Source organism: Lissotriton vulgaris, chromosome 3_2 (genome assembly GCF_964263255.1).
Source record: "Lissotriton vulgaris chromosome 3_2, aLisVul1.2, whole genome shotgun sequence".
In the NCBI taxonomy this organism is placed as follows: Eukaryota; Metazoa; Chordata; class Amphibia; order Caudata; family Salamandridae; genus Lissotriton; species Lissotriton vulgaris.
This window is the reverse complement of record NC_141690.1, coordinates 42,468,145-42,480,890: the sequence shown is the minus strand read 5'-3', so window position 1 is coordinate 42,480,890 and position 12,746 is coordinate 42,468,145.

Genomic DNA, 12,746 nt, shown 5'->3' with positions numbered 1-12,746 from the left:
CGTCATATTTGTGACAGAGTACCCATCCACTGGACTTTGATGCAGTCCTATATACCTAAGTATTATGTAGAACATGTTTGTAAAGCCATCTATACCAGCCTTCTCCACTGCCATAGAGATAATGGAGATTATGCACTAACATAACATTTTGAATCCAAATGGAGCAATATATGTGGTTATCCAGTTCGCCTCATCCACATACAGTCATACACAATAGCAAAATGTTGTTTAGCAGTAGATCCACGAAAAGAAGAATTGGAAAATGGAGTGGATATCTCCACTCTTACTTATCTGTCACTCTCCAGGCCACTGACATATACTGCTCATAGGAGGTATCCAAGGACAAGATTAATATATATAGTTCACTGTAGTGAGTAATTTATTGATTGCAATAGAAATGATTTAATTTAAATTTAGCTCTGTCTCAAACTCCCTCAGTTTTAGTAAAATGCGAACATTCCTGGAACCTGAACATAACCAATGTCTATGCTTATTTCAGTCGCTGTCAATATCACTTTCTTCTGTACAAGATAATAATTTTCTGTTTTATGAGTTCATGTTTCTGGTTCTGATATACATTCAAAGATGCCTTTTTGAAAAAGTGTAATAAAATAAACATTATTAAAAAGTGTATAGTTCCTAAAGATACCAAATAATATTTTCTCTTAACACCACCATTACATTAACCAGACTCTTTCAAGTGGAATCAGATCCTTTTTCTTTCCTTATGTAATGTAACCCCAAACAACATGTGCCTTAGGCATTTCCTGCTGTACTGGAGACACCAGGAAGGCTCATGCTCCTTTGCTCTGCTTTTCTGCTATCCCTCCACTTCTCCTATGACTTCACCTCCTTGCCCCCCACCTTGATTTGGACCCCTGCTTGGACTTCAGGACCCCTCCCCAACACTCAGCGGGCCAGTCCTTGGCCTTAGCAGTCTCCAACCTCCAGCCAGAGAGTGTCCCTGGATGCTCTGTCCCAACGGCACTACAAGCGCGGACGCTCACATATGACTTGCACACACCACAGCACCTGGCCTAGTGCAGCAGTAGTTGAGCGGGTGTGGGTGCGGCACCCGAGCACAGCGGGAGCTAGTAGGAGCAGGTGATAGAGCGTCATGTTATTCTGAAAATTGTAGGAGTGCATCATAATCACTGATAGTCAGCACCGTATATTTAGAGGACTGTATTAACGTGTAATCTTTAGCAATGTAATGTTAAATCAGCTTATATTTAAATGCTTAGGAATATATTCATATTGTTTTGAAGAATAATGTAGTGTTTAATCGTAAAGGTGTCTAGGAAATGCAAAATGTAATGGTTCACATGTAAAGTGATGCATTAGGATAAAATGTGCACCATATTAAATTTTGCTTTTCTATGTAGTGAAAATAATGTATTAAATGATTGTAAATAGCAATGCTTATAGCGTGATATTAGAAAATATGTGTTTAAATGTAGAGGCCTGATCGCATATAGGTATAGGAAAAGGCCCATTTGTGATTTCTTATGTTAGCCAAAATCTGTAGGCCCAAAATATATGTTTCCTTGGGAAGGCTCTTTTTCTTTAGTTAAGAGCAAACAGTGAAACTTGTGTGCGTGTAAGGTCGCGATGTTTACAAGTTTCCAGTTGCAGGTGCAAGGACACATGTCTTGTTAGGCAGAATAACCCTTTTGTTTACGAATAGGGATGGTAGGAACAGGTGCCATGGGAGTCAACTCAATTTTGATTTTACCATTCGGGATCTATACCTTTAACTTACCAATCCAAGTCACCGATGCCTAAATTCCTAGAGGATCAAGAGAATTAGCAAGAAAATAGGTAGAATAATAACATTTAGAATTTTATAAATAACCACAAACTCGTGAAAGGTTTAAGTTCCTTTATCTAAGTAAAAACGTTCAATGTTTGAAACCATGAAACCAATAATTTCTTATTAAGAAAAATGAAGAATAAAACAAACATATGTAATAATTTTGGAAAGAAATATCGTTAAGCATTAGACAGAGGATGGGTAGAGAAGGGAAAACAATACAATGACAAACCCACACTTTATAGTTACCTAGAATGGTGTGAAGATCAACCCTGGCCATGGGCTGAGACAAAGGACAAGAATCCAAAAGTGCAGGTGCCAGCGAGAAAGAACAGGGGCAGACCAGAATCAGGACAGGTTACGGACTAAATTGGATCAGGATAGGACCACCACAGGCTAAGATCGGCACCACAGCTAAAGTTCAGAACGCCAGCATTGTAAACCCTCTCTGCAGCTAACAGTCGAACCCTGATTGGGTCATCGAACTCCTGCCCAGAACCCCGATTGGGTTATCGAATCTTCTAACAGAGTGCTCCGCCAGCACCTCTGCTCTCGATCACCTATTGTGTGCGTTGGGTCAGTGACAGGTCAGCTAATCGGACAAGTCGGACAATCTAACTAACTAAGCCTACCCTCGTTATACTATTTTCCAGGTCAATGTACCACCCCCCAATGTTGCAAATGTGTGAATCCCACAACTTTATTGGTCAGATGACGAGAAGAAGTCATCACACCATATTGATCAAGGTAACTTGTCAATCATATATTTAAATGATCCCTCCCATGACTTTATCTTCCCTTGTACTTTTATTACACCCAGCAGTGAATGTAACAATAACATTCAATATTATAACAAGTTATTCAATTCAGCTTCCTATAGCAGGGTGAGAAGGTCACTTTTTCTCATAGTTTCTTAGTCCATGTCAGATTCGGGCACTGGTTCAATGCCATTGGCTTCAGTGGCTTGAGTTTCTTTGCGCATGTTAAATTATTCTTGTGTGCTTCAGCAATATCTTTTGTACCTATTGTTAGAAAATATTCACCCATATGATGGGTTATGTCACCCTTAGTATGTACCGGATTCAGGTTACTATGAATAGGAAGTTCAAAGAAAATCACTTCTGTATTAGACTAATAATATTGCAAGGGTCCTTTTTTATAAAATAAATTAGCTAAAATACTACATGAAATACCATAGGTCAGGGGCAAAGGGTGATAAGTGACGCCCTCAGCTACAGATAATGGTAGCTTCATACATACATACATACATACGCCCCCTTCCCGCACTACAAGAACGCTCGCTGACAACAAGCGAGGCGTTCACAGAACTCACTCCTGAGGCGGAAAGCCGGGAGATAGGAACCCCATTTTTATTGTGTATAAAGTGATTTTAAACTTTGTTACTTAGATCTCCTCTCGAGCGCGCAGACCGCCGCCCAGCCGATTGGAGGCTGACGCGGTAGACTGATGCCAGGGCAACGCCGCCTTTCCTCTGCCGAGGGCTCGCCCAGCTACGCCGACCACGCCCCCTTCCCGCACTACAAGAACGCTCGCTGACAACAAGCGAGGCGTTCACAGAACTCACTCCTGAGGCGGAAAGCCGGGAGATAGGAACCCCATTTTAATTGTGTATAAAGTGATTTTAAACTTTGTTACTTAGATCTCCTCTCGAGCGCGCAGACCGCCGCCCAGCCGATTGGAGGCTGACGCGGTAGACTGTTGCCAGGGCAACGCCGCCTTTCCTCTGCCGAGGGCTCGCCCAGCTACGCCGACCACGCCCCCTTCCCGCACTACAAGAACGCTCGCTGACAACAAGCGAGGCGTTCACAGAACTCACTCCTGAGGCGGAAAGCCGGGAGATAGGAACCCCATTTTAATTGTGTATAAAGTGATTTTAAACTTTGTTACTTAGATCTCCTCTCGAGCGCGCAGACCGCCGCCCAGCCGATTGGAGGCTGACGCGGTAGACTGTTGCCAGGGCAACGCCGCCTTTCCTCTGCCGAGGGCTCGCCCAGCTACGCCGACCACGCCCCCTTCCCGCACTACAAGAACGCTCGCTGACAACAAGCGAGGCGTTCACAGAACTCACTCCTGAGGCGGAAAGCCGGGAGATAGGAACCCCATTTTAATTGTGTATAAAGTGATTTTAAACTTTGTTACTTAGATCTCCTCTCGAGCGCGCAGACCGCCGCCCAGCCGATTGGAGGCTGACGCGGTAGACTGTTGCCAGGGCAACGCCGCCTTTCCTCTGCCGAGGGCTCGCCCAGCTACGCCGACCACGCCCCCTTCCCGCACTACAAGAACGCTCGCTGACAACAAGCGAGGCGTTCACAGAACTCACTCCTGAGGCGGAAAGCCGGGAGATAGGAACCCCATTTTAATTGTGTATAAAGTGATTTTAAACTTTGTTACTTAGATCTCCTCTCGAGCGCGCAGACCGCCGCCCAGCCGATTGGAGGCTGACGCGGTAGACTGTTGCCAGGGCAACGCCGCCTTTCCTCTGCCGAGGGCTCGCCCAGCTACGCCGACCACACCCCCTTACCACGTCACTCGAACTGATGATAAAGTATGTACGGCAACCGGAAGCGCAGCGGACGAGCGCAGCGGGCGCGACGAATGCGCGCCGAAGGCGCGCATAAGGCAAGCTCGTCTGCGCTCGTCCGCGCCGAGGACGGGCCAAGGGCCACCTCCCCTGCCGCTTCAACTCCACCACGGGCAGCTAACCCGGTAAGATACACCTATACCGATGCCGAACTTCGTAACCTCAGACACGTAGCAGAACGGCCCCATGTACCTCCTTGTTTTAGGCATACCAACCCTCTCATGGGCCCTCACCACTGCCCTACGTGCATACTGGACACCCCTAAACTGACCAACACGGCCTCACGTCCAATATTAGCAGCGCTTATAAATGCAAGATCGCTTCCCAAACACAAGCTCGAAATTGCTGATTTAATAGATACCTACAAACTGGATCTGCTGTTTATTACTGAAACCTGGGGGGATGAAGCCTCCGGTCCAGACTTCAAAGCTGCCACTCCCATTAATTACAACGTGGGCAGACTAGACAGACCCATAAAAAAAGGTGGAGGTATAGCTATAATATACAGAGACCACTTTAAACTCTCCACGTTACAAACTACATGTCCCGAATACGAGGCCCTCCTCTTTACACTAAGCCTCTCTGCTAAATCATCATTTAAGGGCATGCTAATTTATCGACCTCCGGGATCGAGGTCTAAGTTCCTAGCCAACTTAGGAAACATAATCGAAGGGGCTGCAGGCTCCCCTTATTTCACCATGCTAGGTGATCTTAATTTTCATTTAGAAAACTTCAATGACCCGGATACTGCACAGCTAATCACGGATCTAGCAGCCGCCGGCCTGATGCAAATAGTAGAATCCCCCACTCATCAAGCAGGCCATACCCTGGACGGTCTATTCACCAACAACCCCCAAATAACCGTCACCCAAGTAATCCCTCTGATATGGTCAGACCATTCAGCGATCTGCTTCTCCATCGAAGTAAGCCCTACTAAACCCCCTCCTACCTCTGCCTCAGTATCCACGTATAGAGATTGGAAACATATCAACTTATCTCAGCTAACGGAGATAATGCAAAAAACCCACATCCCCATCGAGCAGGACCCTACGCTGGCTTCCTCTAATTATTTAAACAACTTAATCATGGCTTGCAACAAACTAGCCCCAATTAAAAACTCGCGTCGAAACAGGAAATTACCATCAGCACAATGGTTTACAGAACCCCTCCGAATTCAGAGACAGCACTGTAGGAACCTAGAAAGGAAGTGGCGCCGGCAATACAACCCCACAGACAAAACAAATTATAAAAACGCTCTTTCCATTTACAAAAAACTCATAAACTCAGAGAAAGGTCTATACTACACCGCTCAAATCAACCAGGCTAAAAACTCAGCAGGAGAACTGTTTCAGGTGGTTACTCATTTGTCCAACCCACCTGCCCCACGACTTGAAGGCTCTCAATCCCTAGCAGACGATTTGGCTGGCTTCTTTGAGGACAAGGTTAGATCCATTTTTCTGACTTTTTCACACTCTTCCTCTCTCCCTACCCTGACATCACCTCCTATTAACAATAAGGTCAGCTTTACCTCTTTCAAACCGACTAATCAAGACCAAATCCGACCTCTGGTAATTAGCACTAAATCAGGATCCCCCCTAGACCCATGCCCCCCAGCTACTCTGAATCTTATCCCAGAAGCCATTTCCCCCGCGTTATCCACTATCTGTAACGCCATGTTCTCTACAGGCATCTATCCATCGGTCTGGAAAGAGGCAATTATTAAACCACTCCTCAAGAAACCAACGTTGGACCCTCTACTCCCTGCTAGTTACAGACCCATCGCCTGCCTTCCCTTCCCAGCTAAGATCTTCGAGAAGGTAATGAACACCCAACTCTCCAAATACATTAATGAAAACGACCTTCTAGACGACACTCAGTTCGGCTTTAGACAGGGCCACGGAACCGAAACTGCACTGCTCAAGGCAGCAGATGAGATCAGAACAGCCATGGACAAAGGAGGCGCGGCGGTCCTAATACTACTGGACCTTTCTGCTGCATTTGACACGGTCGATCATGTCACTCTGATCGACCGTGTCTCAGTTTAGGCATAAAAGACAAGGCCAAAGACCTTATCTCCTCATTTTTAGCCAACCGCCCACAAACAGTCAAGATGGGCAATTTTACCTCCAAAACTTTCTCCCTCCCCTGCGGAGTTCCACAGGGTTCCTCGCTAAGTCCGACACTTTTTAACATCTATGTGTCGGACTTAGCGAGAGTAATAAAATCCCATGGAATTGCCCTTACAACGTATGCCGACGACACCCAATTAGTGCTATCAGTGCACAATGACGGAACATCTGTCGCGGCAAACTTTCAAGAAGGGATGAAGGCGATAGGCTCCTGGATGTCATCTAACTGCCTCAAGTTGAACTCCAACAAAACGGAGGTGATGACATTCGGGAGCTTGCAGCCGGCTTGGTCCCCCCAGTGGTGGCCATCACAGATGGGCACGCCCCCCCAGCCAGTGGTCAAGGTACGAAATTTGGGAGTCACTTTCGATAACAAATTGACGTTCCTCCACCACGCCAATTCTGTGGTATCCTCGGCTTTCTTTATACTAAAAAAAATAAAGAAACTTCTCCCATACCTGCCACAATCCGCCGGTAAAACATTGATCAGCACCCTTGTGTTCTCTAGAACAGATTATTGTAACTCCCTACTGCTGAATGCTCAAGAAAAGGTACTTAACAAGCTCCAAACGGTGCAGAATGCCGCGGCCAGAATTCTTCTATCCATCCCCAAATTCACTTCTACCTCCCCTTACATCAGAAAACTGCACTGGCTCCCCATCAGGAGCCGAATAAAGTTTAAGGCACTCTGCATAGCCTATAAAACCTTGAACAATCCCGGACCACTGTTCCTAAAAAAAGCTCTCTGCCCAGTGGAACATCAGAGAACACTACGATCGGCTTCAGCCCATCTATTAAAAGTCCCACGGACAAAAAAAACCAACTGGGGAGACAGATGCTTCACCATCGCAACCGCCAAACTATGGAACACTCTCCCACTCCACATTAAAACTGCCCCCACGCTGCTCAAATTCAGAAAAAGTCTCAAAACCTGGCTGTTTACCTCCTAATCTTTTCCCCCACTGAAGTGATGATCTGTAACATTAGCGCCGAGACACCCGTATGGGTAATTGATGCGCTTTAAAAATTGCGATAAATAAAATAAAATAAATAAATACATAGCGATCTCTTATTTCCATTGCCTCTACATAATGTACTAACAAATTAGCAAATACGTTCAAGTGTGTTCTATTTCTAATTTTATTGTAATGTAATTCTTCCTCATCTGATGCTTCTAATTCTATTCTTTGCTGCCTAAAATTAACTATTCTTTCATGTATATTTAACTTTTCAGGTGCATCTACTTTCTCATGAATGTTAGTGATATTCTTCTCACTTTTATTCATTAAGTAAGGAATAGCTACTGTCAGTCCTAACCATACTATTATTATTATCACTATACTACATGTGCATATTCTACAGCATGTTTTTATGCAGTTCCTTTTCAGTTTACCATTAACAGTATGATCAGCCATTTTCTGACTAAGAAGACTTAGCACCTCTTTGAGACTTTTCATAGAATTTCAACCTGTGACATTTTTCAAGTTGGTCTCACTTCTTCGTCTGTTGGATCATCAATTAAGTTGCCTTCACTGTCATTACTCAGTTCTAGATTTTCAAAATCTTCAAGGATGACATAGGTCCATTCAGGGCCTCTGAACTTATTATTCAGTCTTTTCAGCCGTGGACTCTTCCTTCTTGGTTGTTCTGTGGAAAACCCAGTTTGACTTGATATTTTGTTTACATGCTCTGGTTATTCATTTATTGTTTTAAGGCGAAATTTCAATCTTTTGACAAAACCAGACCACTTATCTCCTTTTCTGAGTCTTTTAGCTTTTACTGTGCTTTGTTTTTCTTCAATTGCCATTTATTCTTGTTTAGTTGTGGCTCAATTTGTACATCTTCGTCGTCTGTATCCCTCTCTATCTGACTTGGTCCAGGTCTTGCTTCTGTTTCTTCTGTCTGGATACTAATCTGACCTTGTTCAGGAGTGTATTGTAATTGGCTTTGATTTTGTTTGTTTACTTCTTCCTGAACATGTTTCTCTACATCTATCTGATCCTGCTCAGGTATCTTGATCTCTTGTTTTTCTTCTTTCGGAGCCTTCGCCCTATTACCTATCTTTCCCTCCTCAGACTCTGGAACTGTGACAGGTATCTGGACCGTCTGAGTAAATAGATCTCTCCATATCTGTTCCTCCACAGAATTACTATTGGCTCTGATTTCTGTAATCTGAGTATGTTCTTCTATTCCTGACTCATCCTCACTATCACTCTGTCTGTCTAAATAAGTCTGACTTCTGGTTCTCACAACATCTGTAAGAATGGAATCCATTCATCTTGACTGGTGCTCGGTTGTTAATCATCAACTACTTCGGAATCAATTTCTCTGAACTCCTCAGCTGCACAGATTAGACCAATTTTTTCATTATTAAAATGACTTCCTCGGTCTGATTCATTTGTTACTGGAAAACCGAAACGTGGTATGAGCTCTTTGAGTTATAATCTTGCTACTGTGATGCTATCATTCCTGCTTGTAGGATCAGCTTCTACCCATTTTGAGAATAGGCAGACAATGACAAGAACATACTTCATTCCTCTGCAAGGGGGTAACTGAATAAAGTCAATCGGAAGATGAACAAAAGGACATTCTGCTTTTCCAAATTTTCCTGCCAACACTTCAGTTTTCTTCCCAGGATTCATTTGCTGACAAATTAAGCACCTACGGCAAAGACTCTCTGCTACATTCCTGAACTTCAGTTTTCTTCCCAGGATTCATTTGCTGACAAATTAAGCACCTATGGCAAAGACTCTCTGCTACATTCCTGAACTTCGCATTGAACCAAGTTTGCTGAACAATCTAGTCATGGTGTCCCGCCCTAGATGGGAATCACCATAGTGCATCCTAGCCATAGGAGCAAGCATTCAATCTGGCAACACAGGCCTTCCATCAAAGTAAACAATGACACCATCTCCAGCCCTTCTCTGACAACCTATCTTTGCCCATTGTCTCTTTCCTTTTGTTCTGCATCATTCTGCAAATCTCTCACTTCTTCCCACGTTTTCATTCTTTCAAGCAACATAACTTGGCAGCTGTTTCCATTTGTTTCAATTTTCTTGTTTATTGCCATTTTATTTTTGGCACAATATTGAGCTAATTGGTCAGCATATCGGTTACCTGCTGTCACTCTGTCATTGCCAGATTGGTGAGCAGCACACTTGACCACAGCCACTTTTTCTGGTAATTGGATTGCTTTCAGCAAATCTTGCACAAAATTTCCATTTTTTATAGGAGTGCCTGATGAAGTCAGAAACTCCCTTTGCATCCAGAGTTGGCCAAAATCATGCACAACTCCATAGCCATATTGGCTATCAGTATAAATGATTACTTTTAAAATGTTCCCAATTTTGCAAACCTTGCGTATGCAATGAAATCAGCTACTTGTGCAGATTTGACTCCTGGAAAATAGGGTGCTTCGACTGGACCCCATAAGTACATACAGCATAAGCAGCACTAAAACCTCCTTCCTCATGTCGCATGCATCAGCCATCTACAAATAGCTCATGTTCTGAGTTTATTAGTGGCTCTTCTCTTATATCTGGACGAGGTTTAGTACAGTATTCTGTAAGATCAATACAATTGTGTTCGACTTCATTTTTAACTTCTGCAAAGTGTGAATCAGGCAATAATGTTGCTGGGTTCAGAATATTACACATAGCAATAGTCACATTTTCTGAACCGACTGTGTGTCAGGTACTGAGTTTTAGTTCTTGTCAACAAAATCATAACTGCATGTGGGACATATATGGTTACTGGATGTCCCATAATAATGGACTCACTTTTCTCAAGACATATGCAAGTTGCTGCTACTGCTTTCAGACATCCTGGCAATGCAGCTGCTACTGGATCTAGTGTAGAGGAAAAATATGCAACAGGACGTCTCATCAGACCATGGGTCTGAGTCAGAACTGAAAGTGCATACTTGTCTCATGTGTCACAAAACAATGCAAAATCTTTTGAATAGTCAGGCATCCCTAACGCTGGATCTGAGCACATACAATCTGATAATTTTATGAAAGATGTCATGCTTTTATCATCCCATTCTACTGGGTCTTTTGCTCTTTTCTTTGTCATTTGTATCAATGGTTTTACTAGGACTGCAAATCCCACAATCCATTGCCTGCAGTAACTTACAACTCCAAGAGACATTCTGATTTCTTTCTGTGTTTGAGGTAAATTCATGTTTTGAATTATTCTGATTCTTTCAGAAGTAACCCTTCTGACACCTCTCTCTATCTGGTGCCCCAGATATTTCACTGATGTGGTTCAAAATTGCAGTTTCTCTGGTGATACTTTGTGTCCTCCTTTACCTAAATGATTCAATGGAGCAATGGTATCAACAACACAGTCATTTCGATTCTTAGACGCCACCTGTAGGTCATCTATATATTGCACCAGAACTGACTGTCCAGGCAATATCAGAGATACAAGACACTTTTTCAAGATCTGAAAAAAAATCGATGGACTTTCCGTGTACCCCTGAGGGACACGATTCCAAAGATATGGTCGTCGAACTTGAATCAGAAAAGATACTTGCTATATTTGCTATCTGTATGCAATGGGACAACAATTTTATTAATTTTGCGGAGATCTTGTATGACCCTGTACTTTCCGATTGGTTTCTTTATGCCAATTATGGGTGAATTACATGGACTGGTCATTATTTCTTGGAAAATACCTGCTTCAATTAGACGTTTTATTTCTAGTGCAACTCCTGCTTTTATTTCTGGGCTCATTTTGTACTGTCTAATATTTGGGTAAATTGCACCTTCTTTTACTGTTACTTTTACAGGATCAACATCTGCCATTAATCCTATCTTTTCCCGTGAAATCCCTCACTTTAGGATTTACCGTATGTTGTAATTATTTTGGCAAATCTTCTAAGGTAAACTTTTCATTTTCAGTTCCTTGTTTTGCTAACATAATTTTATAAATTTCAATTTCCTCTGGGGTTTGAAGTTCAACACCATTTGGTATACAAAAGATGGTTCATTTCATTTTGCACAGCAAGTCACATACAACAAACTTGTGCATTTCTTTAAAATTGCCTATTTTGACTTCCATTGGTTCTGTAACTGGGGTACTAATTTGTTTATTGGAAACGCCCACTACTTGGATCGCTTCTCCCGAGAGGGGTAGGTTTGGAACGTCTGCTGTTCTCGCAGTAGAACGGGTAGCAGCAGTATCCAATAGAAAAGCAACATACTTTCCAGCAACCTTTCCCTCAATATATGGACCTGACTGATCTACCTGCAAGGATGCGCCAAGTATGCACTCCTCAACCTCCGCTCTCACGCACCGTCAAAAACTGTCTTCTTCAAAATATGTGTCACTCAAAAGAAATTGGGGTGTCATTGTGTCCCTTTTACCACTTCCTTCCCAACTTGTGGTATCCACACTGTATGTGGGCTGACTCCCAGAGTTTGGCATAGGAGCCAAGGGTCAAGCAAGAAAAGTTTCTGCCTAGATTTCACAATCGTAAGGGCTCTTTACCTGAGTCCCAAAATGATCCCTAGTTACCTGAAGCGGACTAGGACATATTAATTATGTCATAAAGCCACAAGTTGTTTTAAAAAAAAGTCTTAATTTTTATTATTTTCATGATTTCAATTAAAGAATATATATAGAACAATTTACACATGCATCATAAGTATACAAAGCATAAAAGTGTCCCACACATCACTTCAAAGAAACAATCAATCACACTCAGGCAAACATTCATCAAGCATCATCGATCACACTTCGTCCAGCACGGTATGACTGCCCATTGGTTCTCTAGTTGGTATGTGACCACAATCCAAAGGATGGGACGACGTGCGTTTCGGTGTCAGGCCTGGAAATAGCCCACACCTTCATCAGGGCAGACTAAGGAAGAGTGGGGGACAGCAGCAGCATCTAAAACAATTTATTTAAAGAAATTGTTACATATTTCAATATTCTTTTACATTTGTGGCATGAACACAGTCAGCTTCAGGAACAAATGTATATTTATTATTTAATAGGAAAAACCCGGATAAGGCACTTAGGAGGACAACTTTAGTAAACAGTTAAGAGAGAAAAATGATTTAATACAAAGAAGAAATGAGAAAAAATAAAAGAGAATATAAAAAAATGAAAAATTGAAAAAGCAAAAAGACATGCACTAAAGTGTTTGGGCTAATCAATCAATAGAACAGTGTACTGCATGTTCGAGCTGATCCAC